Genomic DNA, 19,196 nt, shown 5'->3' on the forward strand with positions numbered 1-19,196 from the left:
TCAAAGAGCTCGGTATTTGGGAAAAACCTGTGCACATATGTGAAGAACTATTCCACTGCTCCAGTTTATCCAGTTTACGTTGCTCCTTTAGCCTATTCTTATTTGTGAGACCACAAACATACTTCCTACTAGAGCTAAAACCATTCTAGGCTTTAAGCACTGCAATATCTCAAACTGTTCTGATTTCTTTCAAGTTCTGAAATAAGAAACAAAACAGCTTTAATATTTATGTTTTCAAAAGGATGATGATGACTTTGGAGTTTTCAGTTAAGGAGCTACCTTGAGACTGTTACAACAGCAAGGGAAAAGAGTAAGTTGCAGAATCTTGACCTTTTAAAATGTTCTCTAATATATCATGTGAAAAAAATACAGTATTAAATAAGAAATTTGTTAGCCTTCAGCACAGAGGCAGGTTTATTAGCCAACAACTAAGTGGAACAAAAAATCTATAACCCTGATCTTATTGAAATAATTACAGAATCTTTAATGTCCCAGTAGGCATATACAGAGAATAAGATGGAACACACAGAAAGAGCACAGTAATGAAAACAGACAGAAATAGGCCATTCATCCACCTTTTGCTTAGTGCATACAAATGACTGTCAAAAGTATAAACCAACACCAAAATGATTACTGACCAAAAAATAGTCAAAATTTCTTTTGTACTACTAAATTTTAGGAATCTATGGAACAAAGTAAAAATCAAAAATCACATTCCTGACAAGTAATTTTTTTAAAATTTATCTGCATGTATAATTGGCACTTTTTAAAAAATCGATGTAAAATTGCAAAGACAATGTTAGATCTACTTTAAGAGTACTCACTTAAAATCAGAAGAATCTCACCATTTAACCATTCTGTATGATGTTGCCCATATTATATCCAGTAAAGATTTAAAATACACATGAACATAGTTTGCAAAATTTAATCAGATGAAGAGAAAACACAGAGATATATTCAGATATCATACCAAAAACAACAGATCAGATGATCTGGCTAGCTACTGTATGCAGAATAATATGGCCAAGTTGACAATGCTGTAGCAACCTTCTCTTGTGCATTCTCTTTAAAATTTATTTGGCCTCAGCTACAAAACTTAATGTCACAAAGGGACTTTGTCACAAGCCAAAGCAAGGAGCACCATGCTGCTGTGCTTCCTTGGACCAGACTGGAAAGCAGAATGTGTCTCCTCCATGCTCTCCCCTCTGACCCCAGGATGTGCTGAGAATGTTGGGGTTGTTCAGCCTGGAGAAAAGAAGGCTCTGGGGAGATCTTTTTGGGACCTTTCACTATATAAAGGGGGCTTATAAAACAGATTGAGACTTTTTACCAAGGCCTATAGTGACAGGACAAGGGCAACAGTTTTAAACTGAAACATGGTAGATTTGAACTGGACATAAGGAGGAATTTGTTTATTATAAGGGTGCTGAGGCACTGGCACATGTTGCCCAAAGAAGCTGTGGCTGCCCCCTCCCTGGCAGTGTGCAAGGCCAGGCTGGATGGGGCTGTGAGCAACCTGGTCTAGTGGGAGGTGTCCCTGCCCATGGCAGGGGGGTGGGACCAGATGATTTTTAAAGGTCCCTTCCAACCCAAACCACTCTATAATTCTGTGCTTCTATGATTTCTGTAGCCCCATTAAGATGTAACTGTTCTAGGCACAGAGAGCAACTGCTTCTCTGGAAGACAGAGCCAAGATCTCAGCCTCTTCTTTCCCCTCCCTTTAACCTGAACATGGAGGGGGCGTAGAAGCTTTGTACAAGCTGCTTGCCACATGCTGCAAAATATGCATCAAGCTTTTGGTCTAAAGAACAGGAAGCCACCTTCCTCATCCTTCCTTTCTTCCAGGAAAAACAAGATACTATGCAACCCTAAAATAAACTAGTTCTCTCCCCTTTCCTGTCTCCCCCTATATGTGCTAAAATTAGCTTCTTGATTTTCCTTTAACCAAACAACCTCACAAATGCTTTGACATTAACCTATGGTGAGCCTTCCTCACCCTCACAAGAAAATCCGTAAAATGTGTTTTACTAAAGTGACTGGGATAAAGGTAGGTTATGTTTCTAACCTCACTGCCCACTGCAGGTAGCTACTGAAAACTACTGAAAGCAACTCCCAGTTTACAGAACTCAGATTCCTAGGTGGCATTATAATAGAATATCTTCCCAACAGATAGGGAGAGTAATTACTGTTGTGAGGGAACAGCTAAATTATATATGCTTCACAGCATAATGCAATTGTAAAAACACTTCAGAAACACTAGAATATTTGATTTACATCTTCCACATTTCATGCATGGTGCTATCCATTCCCTTCTCTTCCCCCCATTTGGGAGGAAATACTAACAATCTCACATATAAAAGCTGACCAAGAAATATTTTCAGGACAGCTGCCATTCCCTTTACTTTTCCCAGGGGGAAAGGAAGTAAGCCACATTCTGTCATAGTGGGAATAAAGAATTTTCATTATGACATAATTTTGCAAAGGAAAAGAGGGGTTCATTACACTATCCTAGTTCTACCACGCTGAGATAACAAACATCCCAGAGATATTTGAATTGTTTCTCTGTACAGTAAGTAAAGCTGCAACTCCTCAAGGAGGTGTCTATATATGCCAAATGCCAGTTTCAAATTCCAGCCCTGCTTGCTTTAATATTGTTAACCATTTAGGCTTTTAAGGATTTTTGAATATGGAAAGTACTTTACTTTTCAAAACAATTTCAACTCCCTCTACGTATTGCAAGTTTCAATAATAACACTTAATGCTGTCTAGAGATTAAGAACTGTTACTGTATACTAAAAAAGATGGCTTTTTAAGATCATTATGAGAAGGACTAGTTTTCTAGAGGTTCCTAACTTCCTTTTCCCAGGAACTACCATACTTACTCTGAGCTACCAGAGCTATAACCACTTCTCTCATCCTTATGTACCTGCTGGCCAGGTTGTCATTTCTACTGTGGCTCCTTTCCTTCCTCTACTGTGGCAGCGTTCCAAAGGAGGTATACATCCAACTTTGCTTCTGCAGGGCATAAACTACCCCTCCCTGTGGGGAAGAAATGAGGTAACCAAGTCACACTATACCTTGGCAGGAGAAAGAGAGGTGTTTTTGCTATTCATTGTGAAATACCAGAGAAAAATTAGCATAAGTTACGTATTTGAAGATGATATGAATGGGAAATGAACATTATATTTAACCTAGCTACATGACATCTTAAAATTAACTTTTATTTATTTGTGGTGATATTGCAAATCTTAATGTTCTCTGCAGAAATCTTTAAATGAATGTTAGTGATCGGAACAAATTTTCACTATTAAATTCTACAGTACATTCAGAGCCCTTTAACAGAAATTAAATGCTAATATTACATGCTATAATTAGAATATAGTATGCATTATCGCTAAAGATGGTAACTTCATGCATTCTGAAGTTTCTTACAACTCACTAACATTATTTTCAAGGTGTATTATTTCTGTCTTTTGACTGTGAGGGCACAAACCAGAACAAACACATAGTGAAATGCTTGAAAATCATTATGCAGCTTCCCAACTGCTCACAATACTCCTATTAAAAATTCATAACAGTGTTCTTACAAAGGGTCAACATTGTGCACTTTGATTTAACAAAGAAAATGCTTTGCTGAATGTTTTAGACATTTCTCTGTGCTGCATATGGCTAGCAGAATTTCTGTTCTGCTCCTCATCAAAAATTAGGGATTTGTTTCTATTTGGAAGACAGTCCAATCTCCAGATATGCACTAACAACAAGGCAAATATTTACAAGTTGTTATAGGCTTAGCCTACTCTAGTCAGGGAGGTTCTGTTCAAACCTGATGGGGACGACCATCTGCCAGGGAACAGGATTTTAAAGTGGTGGCAAATGCTCCACAGAAGCACAGAATGAACCCACACCTGGTTCCCGTACCACGCTCCCTCTCCAGACACAACTGCTCACTCTGCAGCCTGCACCATCCATCTCGGGACACACCAGTAAGGATGGTGTGAGTGGTCGTTGCCCATTTCTACCCTTTCCTACCTTCCATCAGATGCCCTGAACTTTGCAGGATTTAGGCCTCAATGTTCCCTAAAGTCACTGTTACACAATTACTGTACACAGTTCACTAAATTTCAGTTAGGCCATCTCCTGCGCATCCGAACCATATGCCTCTTTAGATAGGACAGCCTCAGAAGCATCATTAGCCAAAATAATTGCTACAAATTATGACTTTGTCCCAGCAGAGACTGGGACTCATAATGGATAATTTTTGATTGGGTCAAAACTTGAGGTATTCTAACACAACTTCATTAGCAATATCTTTGCAGAAGAACTGTATGATGTCCTTTCACATGTAGTTCTTCTTGTAGTAAAACCCCTCAGAAAACTATTGCAGCTCATAAGACATCACCCAAGACTAACAAAGCACACAAGAATTAGTGCAGAGACCATTACACTCTTAAGGTCTTCCTGATTTGCCTATGAACTGTCTGGTTTAATTTTCTCATTTAACATTGTGTTTGTAAGAGCAAATACAATGAAGACACAAGCTACTCATCATGGGAAGTGTAGGTGAAGCCAGAACCTCCACCTGTAACTCCACTGATTTTAGCAGAGCTACTCCAGAATTAGGCTGGAGGACTGCCACATGTCACACAACCTAGCTGGAGCTCACTAGGATGACAGATTCCAGCTCACTTTCTCTTCATTCAGACAGCATGCAGCGATGTGCCTGCAGCTGCCTCTTCTGCAGTCTGGGCACCCATGGGTCTTCTCCAGGCCAGCCTGGTGATTCCTGTGCCTACCATTAGTCTCTCTCACTTGCTGTACCAGGATGCGGAAAAGCACAGTGGTTGTGTGGCAGAGTCAAGGGCTGAATCGTAATCTTAGAGACCTCATACACACCACAGTGTTTTTATGGCAAGCTAGGTCAGGCCAAGAATCAGCAACTGTCACCCAGACATTCACCCCAGCCTAGCCTGTGGTCTTGATTACCAAACTCTTCAGACCAAAGACTTGGCCAGAGCGTGCACTGACTCCTTCTTGTGTGACTGCAGTGTGCAAGACAAAAGGGTGAGCTCCTCAAACTTGCTCTGAGATGGAGTCGGGACCAGTCCCAGCACACATGCACTTCTGGGAGTTAGGAAGTGTTTCCAGATTCCCCCTGTTGAGACACTGTCTTTGAGGATCAGGTTCCTAACCATCAAACATGGAAGGGGAAAACAGCCAATTATTTTGTATTACTTTGGCTCCCAGTACATGCTATATCAGTCATAAGATCATCCACAGGCTGTTCTGAGATTTGACAGCTACTACACACTTTCAAGTTGATTGCTACCAATTTGGAGCCTCTCAGAAACAAACATGGACATCCTGCAGATAGAGAGATTCACACGTTTTGTAGAAGTGCCTTCAAAGCTGAAGTTTGAGAAGAAAGTGCTAGTATTAAAATGCTATAAAAAGATACTATAGAATTAAAAAAAAAAAAAGAGTAGAAATATTGTTTGACAAATTATAGCTCAAATTCTGAAAGAAAAAGTTGCTGAAGGTATGTAAGCCTATATGTAAATAAATGTGTGTATATATGTGTATAGATACAATATGAATGACAGATTGGAGCATCCGATCTACATACCAAAAGATTTTGAGCAGATTGTTAATTTATTTTAAACTGCATAGTAACACTTCTAAAATACACTAATCACAACAGTGTAAATACTCTTTAAAACTGGTGTAACATACATATTTAGCTGATTTCACATTTTCTGGGATTAAAAATGCAGATATCAAAACTTTTTTTTATAATCTGATGTGTTAACATCCATGAAAAAATCAGAATGGCATGAGGAGATTCAAGCATGCTTGGCAAAATTTTTTTCCCATATGTATTCTTGAAATATGAGATATTTACATTGCACTGTCCAAATGATGTTATCCTTAAATCAACTCCAGATAATATTTTAATTATGTAATTGTCAACTGTGAAAAAAAGGATAGTGAAAATGAGATTTTAAGAATAAATAGCTTGATTGTGGTTAAGGACTGTGCTATACAACTCTGGTTTAAAATTACAGCAACACCCCATGGATTAATTTTGTTGACAGGAAATGTATGTCAAGGATCATGCAGTTCATTTAGGTCCAGTGCAAACTCTTTGCTTCGTTTTAGCTTTATTTAAACTTGAAACACCATTCTAATTTGGAAGGTAATTAAAATGCATTGCTTAATTCCACACAAACTCAGTCCACGTGCTTCTGATAAAAGTGCCACTTCTTTCTAAAGATGCCTTTTGAGACATGTGATGATTTATTAATTTCCAGATACTGAAACACAGACATAGACCTTCACCCCCCTCTTTGATACCATATGCTCTTTCCTCTAAGACTTGCCATGCTAGGTCTCCACTCTGCTGCTTAAAAAAATCTGAGAAAAACTGCTCTGAGAACTGGAACCTCAGGATTCAAGTGTCTAAAATGGTACTTGCACAGATTTCAGAACAGAGATCCAAATGTGAAAATGCCTACTCAGTTCATGCCTAAAAATGAGAAACTTCAGGTGTTTTTTTATTTTCTGTTCATACCTTAGTGCCCAGATGTCTAGTGCTTCATCTCTGAATACACCCAGAGGTTCTTAAATTTCATAAAGGAGAATATCTTATCAGATAGTTCATGTGTAGCTCCAAGAAGAATTCAACCATCAACAGTCCCTCTGCTTAACACATTTCATCATTTCACTTCTTTCCTGGATTAAGCTAGGCACAATTTTCATAAAAGGAAAAAACACTACTAAGCTGCCATTCCTTATTTCTCTGGTAGCATATAGTCATTAATGACCATCTGTATTTGACAGGAGATATGAACTTAATATACTAGTCAGTTACATAGAACCAATGATTAAAAATATCCTATCTTGTCATCTGAACTACAGAAGGAGTTAGTTTTTGCAATCATGTTCTGAAAGAACAGAAATAGCTTAAATAGGAAAAGGCTTTCCTAGATGTTCCAGGCTCTGCCTAATTTATGTACCTGTTGCATGGATGGTAGACTATGGAAAGAAACCTGCAAGACCCTTCATCCTTTCAGGCTCATCTGGGTCTTGCCCAAGTTTCAAACAGCTCCTTCACATCCAAGATTCAAATGCAATCCGGCTACCACCATGCCTAGTGCTTCCCCCTTGACAGAGACATCCCTGAGAGCCACACAAAAATGTATAGAAGAGAGAGGTCCTGGAAAGCCAAAACCAAAATATGAAGCCCAGTGTAAACACACTTCATTAAACTGAAGATTATCTGGGACAGGATTACAAGTAAAAACATTTGTTGGCAAAACAGGCTTTAATTAAAAACTTCTATCAATTAATTTATTTCACCATACCAAAAATCTTCACTTGAAGTAAAAGATCATTTGAAAGACTGATAAAACCAAAGTACATAATTTGCTTCTATGTAACCATTGACTTGAGAAAAATATCAATAAACACTGTAAAATAAATATTTGATTCTAAGATAATAATAATGACTATTAACTGTATTTAAAGAAACAAGACTAATATTCCGGTTCTTTATTTGGGGAAATATTTTGATAATCAAATTAACTAACAGTACAAATATAAAACATCATTCAGTTTTCACAGCCAGGCAAACAATCTGTATCACTGATTTTGAACAGTGCTTCATATTCATATGATTTTTTTAATTAGTAGAGATATTGAACATTGACATATTCATTGCATTAGATTATATTGTTTACAAAGATTGACTTATTAATAAGGAAATCAGAATTATAAAACAAAAAAGTCTGTTTTTAATAAAAATTAATAATCTAACTATCCATTTTTAAATGCACCTATTTCAGGCTTTAATGTTCTTAAATTTATGCTTAGGAAATGTAATTGATTATTGAAAAAGACAGGTTTACAGGTCCTAAAGCAAAACCCCAAAACCTGAGTTAGCCTATTCAGTCCCATAAATGATGAAAGTCAGGAACCCAAAAATGAAATTCAGAAAAAACAACATTTTGAGAGATTAAATCAAAATCAATCTCTCTTGAAGTCCTGCCCACAGGTTCAAAAGTCCCACCCATGGACAGGCACCAAACATTTCCTTCTGCATACCTTTAAGGTAATGGTGTGGCTATACCAGCTTTTTATATCACACTCTACAGTAGAGCTTTCCAAAGCAGAAGTCATGATGTACAAAATGAAACTGGATATGACACCCAATATATAAATATAAATGCAAAAGTTTATGTTCCCTTTCCCAGTGGTTACACCCCTTAACCAGGAAGGAGTCTTAGGATCTGGCACCTGCTTAGGAAGTGTACATTTGTTCTGTCTATAAAGGAATTAATGGGTAAAATATGCCTAGTTTCTAAACCCTGAACAGCCTTAAGTAGGAAGAATTTGAGGTTTTCACTGGAACAGCTGATCTTATGGCTACAAGCAGTACAAGAACTGAGCAACTCCCTGTGTGCATATTTTCTGATGCTAAAGATACAAAGTGGCTAGGTGGCAATTCAAGGATTCTTAAGGGAAAATTTATTTACTTAAATTTCTGTGTGACTGCAGGCATAAGGTAATTAACCCTTACCAGTAAGCCAAATCAATGCAGTTATCTGAAGTGTGGCTCAAACACTGAAGAAAGTCCTGGGTCTGCCTGAAGATCTACAGTATATTTGAAGACCTGGTGTTGCAAATTATCAAAAGAGTTGAGGGAGAGCAAAGGGCACTAGTGAGGGCCACTGATTACATAAACTAGCTGCATATATAATCTATGTATTCTTATTTATACTTATCTAGGATCTATGATGATAATAATCTGCATCAAACACAAACAAAAAGCAATCTACAGTCCTCATATGAAAAACAATATGTAGCTTTGGCCACTTTCTCAAATCCAAAACACACTTCAGATCCATCTCTCCATCCCAAGTATCAGCCCTCACCAGGAAAAGGTGAGACCCAAGGTCAATTAGGTATTTCAGTACATGTATAGAGATCACAAACTCAAAGCCTGATGATGCCTGAGGGGGAAAGCGGATTTTAGTCAGACGCATAATGACTGTAATGATAGTGTTAGCAGAACACATGAAAAGAAAACTTCTGGGTTTAGCTCCAAAACAAAGTTTGGTAGGATGTATTATTATGCAAAGGCAAGATATTCCATTTTCCCCCTGCAGCTTCATAAATGATGCATTTGAGAAATGGAGTGTTTACATAACTACAATCATGCATATACTGTGCCTTTAGCAATTTCAATAATATAGACAGAAAATGGAGTTATCTTCGTTATGAACTTCATATAGACAACTTTATAAGTAGCAGTGCAGTTAGATAATAAAATGAAATAAAGATATCACTTTAAGCCATATTCAAACCTTATTTCCATTTTGTAGAGATCAAGGGTGTAACAGGTTCTTCATTTGTAGACCATACAGTAACTTTACTAACAGAGCTATGCATTTTTCCCCTAGCATAGTTACATGATCCATGAGCTTCCATATAAAAAATGTGTTTAGCTCTTCAAAGTTATTTCTTATGGCTAGTTCCCAAAGTTGAACCACATGATAGTATCAAAAGACACTTGTTATTTACTGGGCCTCTCCACCACTAAAACCCCACAAGCCTTGGTAAGAGCAGTATTTGTTAATATAAGAGTGGCAATATAAAGTAATTTGACTATACTAAACTGCATGTCAAAAAGAAATGAGTACTATAGTTATCAGCCATTTTTCTGGTTATCACGTGCATTTAATATGATAAGCAAAGAGTATCGTAGTGAACCTTGAACTCTGCAGAGATGTAGATGAATTAGAGCTTTGGAGAACATGCTTTTTTCTTATCAGCATACAAATAGATAATAGCTTGTTTTTGGCAGGGATTCTTTATAGCTAAAGTACTTCCCCCTCAGGGAATCATACTGTCATTTGCTTTTATTTTCAAAATGAAAACAAATGGCATTGTAACTCCTAAGGGTGAAAATGACTTCAGTCTACTTTCTCCTCTGCACTCCCATCTATTCATTTTTAGTTAGATGGAATATAGATATAGTTTTTTCCCTCTTTGGCTTCCATTGCCACAAAATGTATTCACTAGCTGTACAGTAATTAACAGCTCTTGACTGGAAAACTGCCAACATGTACAACGTGACACTCTTCCTTTGAACACTAACAAAGTGCATAAGTAATTTATGTTGGATTAAATATCCCTAACAGGGACCCTTAAGTAACCCAATCACTTTAAACAGGCTCCACATGTATGCTCCTGTGCAGTGAAAATGTCAGACAGTGATAACCCACTAATAGCACAGTTCTAACTATATTCCAGCCATTAGCATTTTATGACATCAATCCTCATTAAACCTGGCAAGGAAAAAGATACTAATGTTTCCCAATTTTGCAGCCAAGGTGGAAGAGAAATGGAGAAAATGTAGACAGGTGCTGTCTCCCAAAAAGGATTAACATTTTTTAAAATGTGGTTGCAATTTTCTGTTAGTACCTTTGTTTGTATTGAAAGAAAGACAACAAAGAGGTAAGGGCTACAAGGACCTCAGTGGAATCCAGCCAAGAGTGAAAGAAAAGACTGGTATTTCAGCCATTGTGCTCCCTGCTAAAGCACTGTGCCAACTCATCTTCCAACCCATTATATGAAATTTAATTTAACCTGCTATGCAATTAATTCAGATGTTCAGCCTATTTTTCTCATGGCAGAATCCCTCACACAATGCCTTATTTAAATATTAATCAGTCCTCTTTCAATTAGGACTAATTTGCTTCACAGGGTTTCTCTCATCTTCTGATTGCAGGAAAATGGAGGTAACTTGCAACGTTTGAGGATAATTAACATGGTATTTTTATAATACTGATACATCAAATGGGACCTTAATGAACCCCGCTGATTCCATTTAGTAAAGCATGCCTCAAAGTTATAATCAAGAGGAAAGCCATTGCCATCTGTTTAAAATACTAAGGAGCACAATTTAAACACAGAATAGTTATTTCTTTAAACTGTCTATTGTAGGGGTCTGAAAAAGTCATTTTTTTCATGGAAACTAATTGTACAGTATTTAAATTTGAACCTTTTATTACATATATGCAAACAGTGTCTTCCTAAAATGTAGAGGGCCCTCTTAATTAAATGTTGACAACCTCAGTTATAAGTAATGTTTGTTAATGTTAATATTCCAAACATGCTGTGCATTTGATACAGAGGCAACACAGATTTTATTCTGTTCTAATGAACATAGTATTTTGTGCACAGTACTTGAAGAACACACTCCTCAAAGCATGCCTCCCTTACCCCCCCCCCCCCAAAAAAAAAAAAAAAAAAAGAACTATCGTCTTTGCAAAATGAAAAATAAAGGCATATGTTGTTCATTTGTTGGTTACTAAGAAAGGCAAACAAGTTAACATTTACACATGACCAGTTGCTCACAAAATGTTCCATCTGCTACAAAGAAGGTCGAAGTTCATCTTTCTTATGTTTAGAATTGCTCTACTGTTCCTAGGTAACCTGTAGTCAAAACCCATGTGACTGAGATATCAGATCCTGACTTCATCATGAAAGAAAAGTCCTTAGTGTGAAAAAACAGCAGTGAAACACAGAAGATCAGACCACTTGCTTCTTTTTCAGTCCCCTGTAAATTTTAAAAGTTCATGATTAAGTACTGACTGAGCCATACAACTTGGGGCTTTTAAAGTCAAAAATATTAGTACACACGATCTGTTAAAGATTCGGTATTTTGCTTTTTCTTGTATAAATATACTCTCTAGAATATGTGACTACAAAAAAGGAAATGTCATCACTCTGTTAAAGGTCAACAATTTACTATAAAAGAACTTGGTACAAAACCCCAGAATTAAGTCACAGCAGTTCTGAACTTCTGAAACACAGTTTCTTTCACTTCAGCTCTGTCTGGATTCTCATGCACCTAATAGTATGTTTGCACCCTCACCAGTGTATTTATTAGTAGTTGCAGGATGACTAACAAATCTCTTCTCAAATGCAGCGTGTACTTTCATGAAACTGTTGCAACTTAATGATTTTGAAATTTCATTATGTTTGAAACAGGCTAAGTCTAATGGAAAAAGCTGTCAATCATGCAAAGAAACAATCTGATCTTAAAGTTATGCTTACTTCAGAAATGGATTAAAACCTCAGCACTGATCACTGGGCCTACATAAATTATAGCAGCACTGATAAAAACTGCCCCAAGAAGAAACATGGGCATTCTGTTGTTGTTGTTTTCTACACACCCAACTCTAGAGGGGACATCTAGGATGAGTTGACTACAAGCCAAAGGGAGAGGAAGAACAATTAGCTTTCTAGCAATCTTTGTCTAGTAGAGCCACCTCTAGAGGCCCATTTGAGCCAGAACAAATGTGTGTTTTATGTAAATTGAACCATAGCCATCCCTGAGGACTGGGTTTAACCCAGTTAACTCTCTGATGTGGATACACAGAAACAAAGATATTTTAAGCAACTTTCATATGCCTATACTCAGACTTTCACTATGTGGAAACTAAACTACAGCACAAATGTTTCTCTGCTACATTTGTTTCTTTCCATCTTTTTTTTAAAAAGGCCACAAATGTCTTAAAGACAACTTAAGATGTGCTGTTGATAGCAGCGATATAGATTCTGTATGAACTCATGGACAAGTAAAGGTAGAAATCTGGAAATATGTAGAATATAACCATTACCTGAATGTAAAAGTAACACACTTAAGTCACTAAACTTAAGTAAAAAACATGTCTGAGCACAGGAAGGATCTTTATTTGCAAAAATCGTAAGACATTGATTTCTATTCTCCATTGCACACCCTGGGGTTAATTTTAACAAGTTCTGAGTTCTCCATATCACCATTTGCTCTAATTAGACATGTTGATCCCAGTACTTAAAGGCATTTACCTCTACAGACAAGGTAAGGAAGCCCTTCTGCTTTTGATACAGCAAATCAAGAATTATTCAGGTTCTTTAAAATTATCTTTTCATCTGCCACTGCCTTTATCTGGCTGAACTTTGGCAAGCTTCTTTTCAAATCAGTATTTATTTAAGGTAATTTAAACCCAGCAACTTCTGATGTTGTCCTTTTAATAATATGAGTAATACTCTCTAAAGAAGGATATCTGATCCTAAAGGATAAGAGATGCTATTTGGATATAAGAGACATTATTGTATATACTGGTCCACTGCATTTTGTTTCCTCCACTGTTAAAGAGTAAAGAATCAGAAAATATCCACGTAGTCAAATCAGAATTCTTTTAATTGTGAAAACCTAATGATTTTAGAACTGTCTGAAAGGATGCAGTAGAGTCAGTTTATTGCCTACACCAATCATATGTGGTAGACAGACAATAAATAATATATTGCTCTCAATTATTTCTGAGCTGAAGAGTCTGTAAGTAGGATGATTATCAACTCTTTTAACATGAATATGAAGAAGCCCCCCCCTACTTTGTACAGCTAGTGCCTTTCCCATTGCATAACCAGAACTAGTCCAATGTTAAAAGAGTTCTAAAATCACAGAATCATAGAATCCTAGAATTGTTTAGGCTGAAAAAGATCTTTAAGATCATCAAGTCCAACTGTTAACCTAGCACTGCCAAGTCCACCACTAAATCATGTCCTTTAAGTGCCACATCTACATATCTTTTATGTAGGGACTTAAGTAAGGTCGTTATGTAAAGTCTTTTATGTCCTTAAGTGCCACATCTACATACTTCCAGGGACAGGGACTCCACCACTTCCCTGGGCAGACTGTTCTAAGGCTTGACAACCTTTTTGGTGAAGAGATTTTTCCTAATATCCAGTCTAAACCTCCCCTGGCACAACTTAAGGCTATTTCCTCCTGTCCTATCTCTTGTTACTTCGGAAAAGAGACCAACACTCATCTCACTACAACCTTCTTTCAGGTAGCTGTGGAGAGTGATAAGGTCTCCCCTGAGCCTTCTTTTCTCCAGGCTGAACAACCCCAGTTCCCTCAGCTGCTCTTCATAAGACATGTGCCCTAGACTCTTCAACAGCTTTGCTGCTCTTCTTTGGATACACTTCAGTACCCCAATGTCTTTCTTGTAGTGAGGGGCCCAAACCAGCGTATTCAAGATGTGGCCTCACCAGTGCCTGGTACAGGGGGATAATCCCTAGTCCTGCTGTCCACTCTACTTCTGATACAAGCCAGGATGCTATTTGCCTTCTTGGTCACCTGAGCACACCACCAGCTCATATTCAATGGGCTGCTGACCAACACACCCAACAGCCATGTTGCTCAACAGACATGTTGGTTGACAGTTGGCTGTTGATCAACACCCAACCAAGACCCCAACATGTCAACCAAGACCCCAAGATCCCCATGTTACATTTTACCACAAAAAAATTATCCTGGATGCTTATCTACAGTACTGAAAATGAGAAGACTAGTTTAGGAATATTAAAGTATCCTTTTGAGTAACATCCTATTTGTGCTATTTTCTTGTCCATAGGGTGTTCCTGGATTTTTACCCCACTTACAAGAGATGTCAGGGCGTTAGGCAGTAATGATATGAGGATACATGAGGGATCACCTTTTGCCAGAGTCTATGGTCAGGGACAAAACCTCACGGTTAGTACATGGTTCTTGCTTGCTGAGAGTTGTTACTCACATACGGGTTTCTCTGGACTACACGGACATAGAGTTTCCTAAATTGTCTCATTTAATAATGAGAAGTTATTGCACTGTATCTATAAATGCAAGTCAGCGCAGATGATTGCAATGCTCTGTTTTGGCATTATCCATTATGATTCTGTTTAAGATATATTGTCACTGACTATACTGTGACTACTCTTGTAAATGATGTCTGAGTTACATCAAAGATATAACAGACTCATAAAAGAGTTTCTCATGATGCTGATAGTTGACATCCAAATGTGACTTGTGTCATTCAGTTGGCTGTTTTCTGCCTTCATGCTTCATCTGGCACAACTCATCCCTATCTATGGAGGTATTCAGAAAAAGGAGGTGACAGGCAGCCACTGCTGTGCAGAATGAAGACTGTAGTGTTTAATCAGATAGTCCATGGGGTGAGTCTATGCTTGGGTGAGATTTACTGCTAGCACTGGACACTTAAGAATCTTGCTGGGTCCATGAAACTTCATCCTCGTAGATCTATTTTTCAGAGGGAATAATGAAAAAATTCTCAGTTTGTAAAGAAATCATAAAAGCACACCAATGAGTCGAACCCGTGAATGATACAGCTAAGGTGAATGAATTCAGCTAAAAGACTGAATAACTGACTGAGAAAACTCAAGAAGAAACCTCAGTATCCTTTGAGTGTATATGCCCATTTATCAGATTTATTATCCAAATAATTTTAAAATCTTTTATTATGGTGGCTATTGCATCTCCAGCTCCAGACTTAACGGCTGTACCATGAGTTCCATCTGGAACATGTTCAGTAATAGGATGGACTTTTTACCACCCAGTTCCCACAGTTGACCTGACTCCACTTTCACTTATTAGCTGAGACCTCTCAAGGAATAATATAACTGGATGTGCAGAAAGAGCTTTGGATTTATTTTAGACCCTTAATAAAACAGCTGTAACTGAACTGTAGAGCCAGTTGAAAGTAAAGCATGTTTGACTTAATTTTAAACAGATTTCTGTTTTCAAATATTCAGTGCTGTTTACATGTGTACTAATACATTTAAAATGGAATAATAAATAACTTATAAACAAACGAGAGCAAAACACCCACTGCAACACTAGAACAAAATTTAAAACAGGACTAAATATAATCTTATTTGAATTAATTTTCAAAGCAGTTTTAAATTTTAAAAGCACTCTTTTTACCAAAATATACATTTACCAAAATGCACACACTGGATAATGTGTGACTATTCCAAAAACAATGGCATTGTGAGTTATATTCCAGCCCTTATTCCTATATTCCTACCTTCCTTCTCTTGTGCCAAACTCATGTTGGGATCTAAGACACCTTTGTAAGTCAGAGAGTTCACACAACACTACTTTATTATTGGATTATATTATACTTATTTCTCCTCTTTTTCCCAAGTCCATGTAAATTTTGTAAATAAATGCTCCCTGTTCCAAGAGGGGAGAGTTTTCTATTTTTTTTCTATTTTCTATGACTCAGTTGCTCACAGTGCAGCATTAGCAAACAATTCTTTATACCATAAGGAAATATATAAGTAGCATGTTGGGAAAATAAAACAGATTTAATTATTTCAGGGCAAATTCCAAAGGGATTATAAAAAAAGTGAGTTGAATGTATTAAAAATGGCTGAGTCTTAAGCTACAGAAAGCAAAAATCCATTATTTTTGCATAAGGCTCATCAAAAAAAGATGGACTGCAGCCATCAACACTGCCAGAACTGTCAATAATTAACAGATTTGAAAATATAAGTAGCGTATGCCAATCACACACATTTGGCAAAGGTGACAGCCACACATTTGGCAGTTGCATGTGTTACCTGGCTACTACATCCCCACTCAGTGCTCTACTTTGGCCAGAAAAAGGCAGCTTTGAACTCTACTAATGCCATGGATGAAAGGCTGATCAGAGCATCCAAAAACATACATTCCTGTCAAAGGTTTCAGAGGACTCCTTATACCACCTCCTTTCCTTCCCTCAATTACACTGATATTGTTACCACACTGGAGGGGATCTGGACCACAAATGAGAACATTCCCTTTTGGGAAAAAAAAAAAAACATAGAGAGTTTCTTTAAATGAACAGAAGCCCACTACTTCCCTGTAAATGGAGACTAACCAATATTTCATCTATCTGTCCATGCAAAATGTGGCCAACTCTTTATTTAGACATTGCCTCAGTTTGAAAACCTCTGAAAGAAATGTGTTCCATCTTTGAAATACAAGGCAAAAGCTCAAAGAAACAACATGAAGTGGAAGTAACGATAAATTCTATTATTCTGAGGCTGCAGTTTCATTTCTGAATTACAAAAGTTCTACCAGAAAATAAAATAAATTACTCTATCTCCAGGTGCAGAATTATAAAAGCAGACTGAAAATAATCGATACTCCATCCCCTAGAGGGATGAGAAGGGGGTCTCCAAGGCCTAGCTTCAACTGGGAGTGTAACCATAGCCATGGGGGTTGAAGAAGCTGTCCTGTTGTAATCCTGGGACACGCTCCTCAGACCTGGATTTGCCAGGCTGATACACAGAGGTGACATGGCCTAGTGAAGAAGCCAGCAAGAGAGCCACTGTCAGATCCCAGGGAATGCGACCTGAACAGACCCTTGTTGGAGCAATACGCAGTATTTTTGCATCCATCTCCACAACCCACTCCTCATCAAAGTGCAATTTCATTACACAAGGAGAAGTAAAAAGTACCACTCTGTTCTTTTCACCATACTCTCATTTCTATTTACAGTGGGTGAATCACTCTAAATAACACCCTTTTTTCTACTTCATATTTACACATATCATGTAGCTGGACAACAGAAATAGTGCTTAGAAAGCACTACTGGAGATTCAGATTTACAATATGAAGAAGAAAAACAGTTCGCATCTGCAGCTACACTGATATAGAAATTATTTTAAAATGTAAAACTGAGAATTTTGAAGAACTAGTCACTTCAAGTCTGAGCATTCCAAAATAAACAGATAAAAGTGTCATTGCAAAAAGAAATCACAGCTTGACAGCATGGAGAAAATAAATGTAAGTGCTTGCAGCAATACTTTGAATGAAGAACACAAATATATGACAGATTACACTTCTTTTTTTGCCCAGTTCAGGAACTGCCAACAGGTTAGGTCTAAAGAAAATTCAAAATCATGTTTTCTCTAGTGTGTTATGGTAACTAGCAATCCTACTGTAGAAATTCATCTGAGCTATTTCAGAAATATAGCCTGACAGAAGTATGCCAGTCATTTTTGCTAATCAGGTAAAAAGTAATAAATGTACAGGATCACGCTTAAGAAGTACTTTAATCCCTGAAGTTTCAGAAAATAAAATATAAAATGGAGGTCTAAAATTATTTGGTTAAAAAAGCTTCCTTCATAAATCCACTACAGGGAGAACAAAAAGAAAATAATGAACTTTTCCAACATCCCTAAGAGCCTGATCTTTGAATTAGAACATAATATGGTTCAAGATCAACTTTACTGTTCTTGGGAAAAAAAGTTGTATTTTTGTTGGTGGTGTTTTTCCATAGCTGGATACTTGATTGTATCTTTCATCTTACCAAAAAGCTTCAATTTGTACTAAATTGTTATTTAATGACCTATTTAAGGGAGAATATAGTCTATCCATTCTGAATGTTACATTTCAAAACTTCCAATACTATTTAAATCAATTAGTTTAGGATTAGAAACTACAATGGGCAAAACTTACTGCAAATGCTTGGACTTTCTTGGATATCAACTCTCACAACCTATTTCTTCGCTATGAGATCACCTTTGAAAGGATTTGTGCACCTGTAGAAATTCTTCATTTTTGGAAGCCAGTGAGTAAAGGCAGGAAGAATACTTCTCATACTTGATGAAGCTGAATGAAGACATGCCAGTGAACAAGAACGTGTCACAAATCTACTGGGCCAAATATAGCATGGATATGGGAACAGCTGGCTATGTCTGCCACGCCCGCTCTTACTCTGCTACATCCACTGACATCTAAGTATGTATAGTTATTACGTGTTAAAGTTTGAAGAATCCATCCATCACTTCCATGAGCTTTCTAAGTATTCCTCTCAGCATGTGGCTCTTCTGCACACAGATGGATCCAGTTCTGCCGCCGATATTCAGGTTAATGATCACAAGTAGTATCCCTGGACTTCACTGTGATCTCATGCAACTTTAATTCCACTTCCTTGAACAGAATTCCCCCAATTAGAAAACTGTGAAGGAGATACGAATCCATGTTTTTAGTGACCTCAGTCACACAGGGACTACTCAACAAGAAAATGTTTAAGTGATTGTAAACTTTAACATACTGAAATATTAAGTTGAAGATGAACATATTATGTGCAGTATTTACCAAGAAACCTGAAGAACTGTTAAACTAGTGAAAATAACAAAATACATTTTATTCTGCTCAAAAAAAATGTCTGACTTCAGTTCCTTTACTGAAGTTTTGTTGATTGGGTGGGTTGTTTTTTTTTTTAAATCCCTATCCCTTAAATCATGAACTGGTTAAAAAGAAGGTAACTGAGGGATACAAGGCAACCTAAACAACAGTTAAAGTTTTAACTTCA

At 37.2% G+C, this 19,196-nt stretch overlaps 1 protein-coding gene across 4 annotated transcripts in view; it reads right to left on the reverse strand.

Moving 5' to 3' along the window:
• TOX (thymocyte selection associated high mobility group box) overlaps positions 1-19,196 on the reverse strand; it is a 254,818-nt gene that overhangs the window by 158,441 nt on the left and 77,181 nt on the right. The window contains exon 1 of one of the 4 annotated variants that reach the window (XM_026843605.1): positions 2,927-3,030. The exons of the other annotated variants lie outside the window; for them this stretch is intronic. The gene's annotated coding sequence lies outside the window, so the exon portion shown is untranslated. Of the gene's footprint in view, positions 1-2,926; positions 3,031-19,196 lie in introns of those variants that run through there. 4 annotated transcript variants of the gene reach the window in all.

This window comes from Athene cunicularia, assembly GCF_003259725.1.
Source record: "Athene cunicularia isolate RWA chromosome 2 unlocalized genomic scaffold, athCun1 chr2_part1, whole genome shotgun sequence".
Lineage (NCBI taxonomy): Eukaryota > Metazoa > Chordata > Aves > Strigiformes > Strigidae > Athene > Athene cunicularia.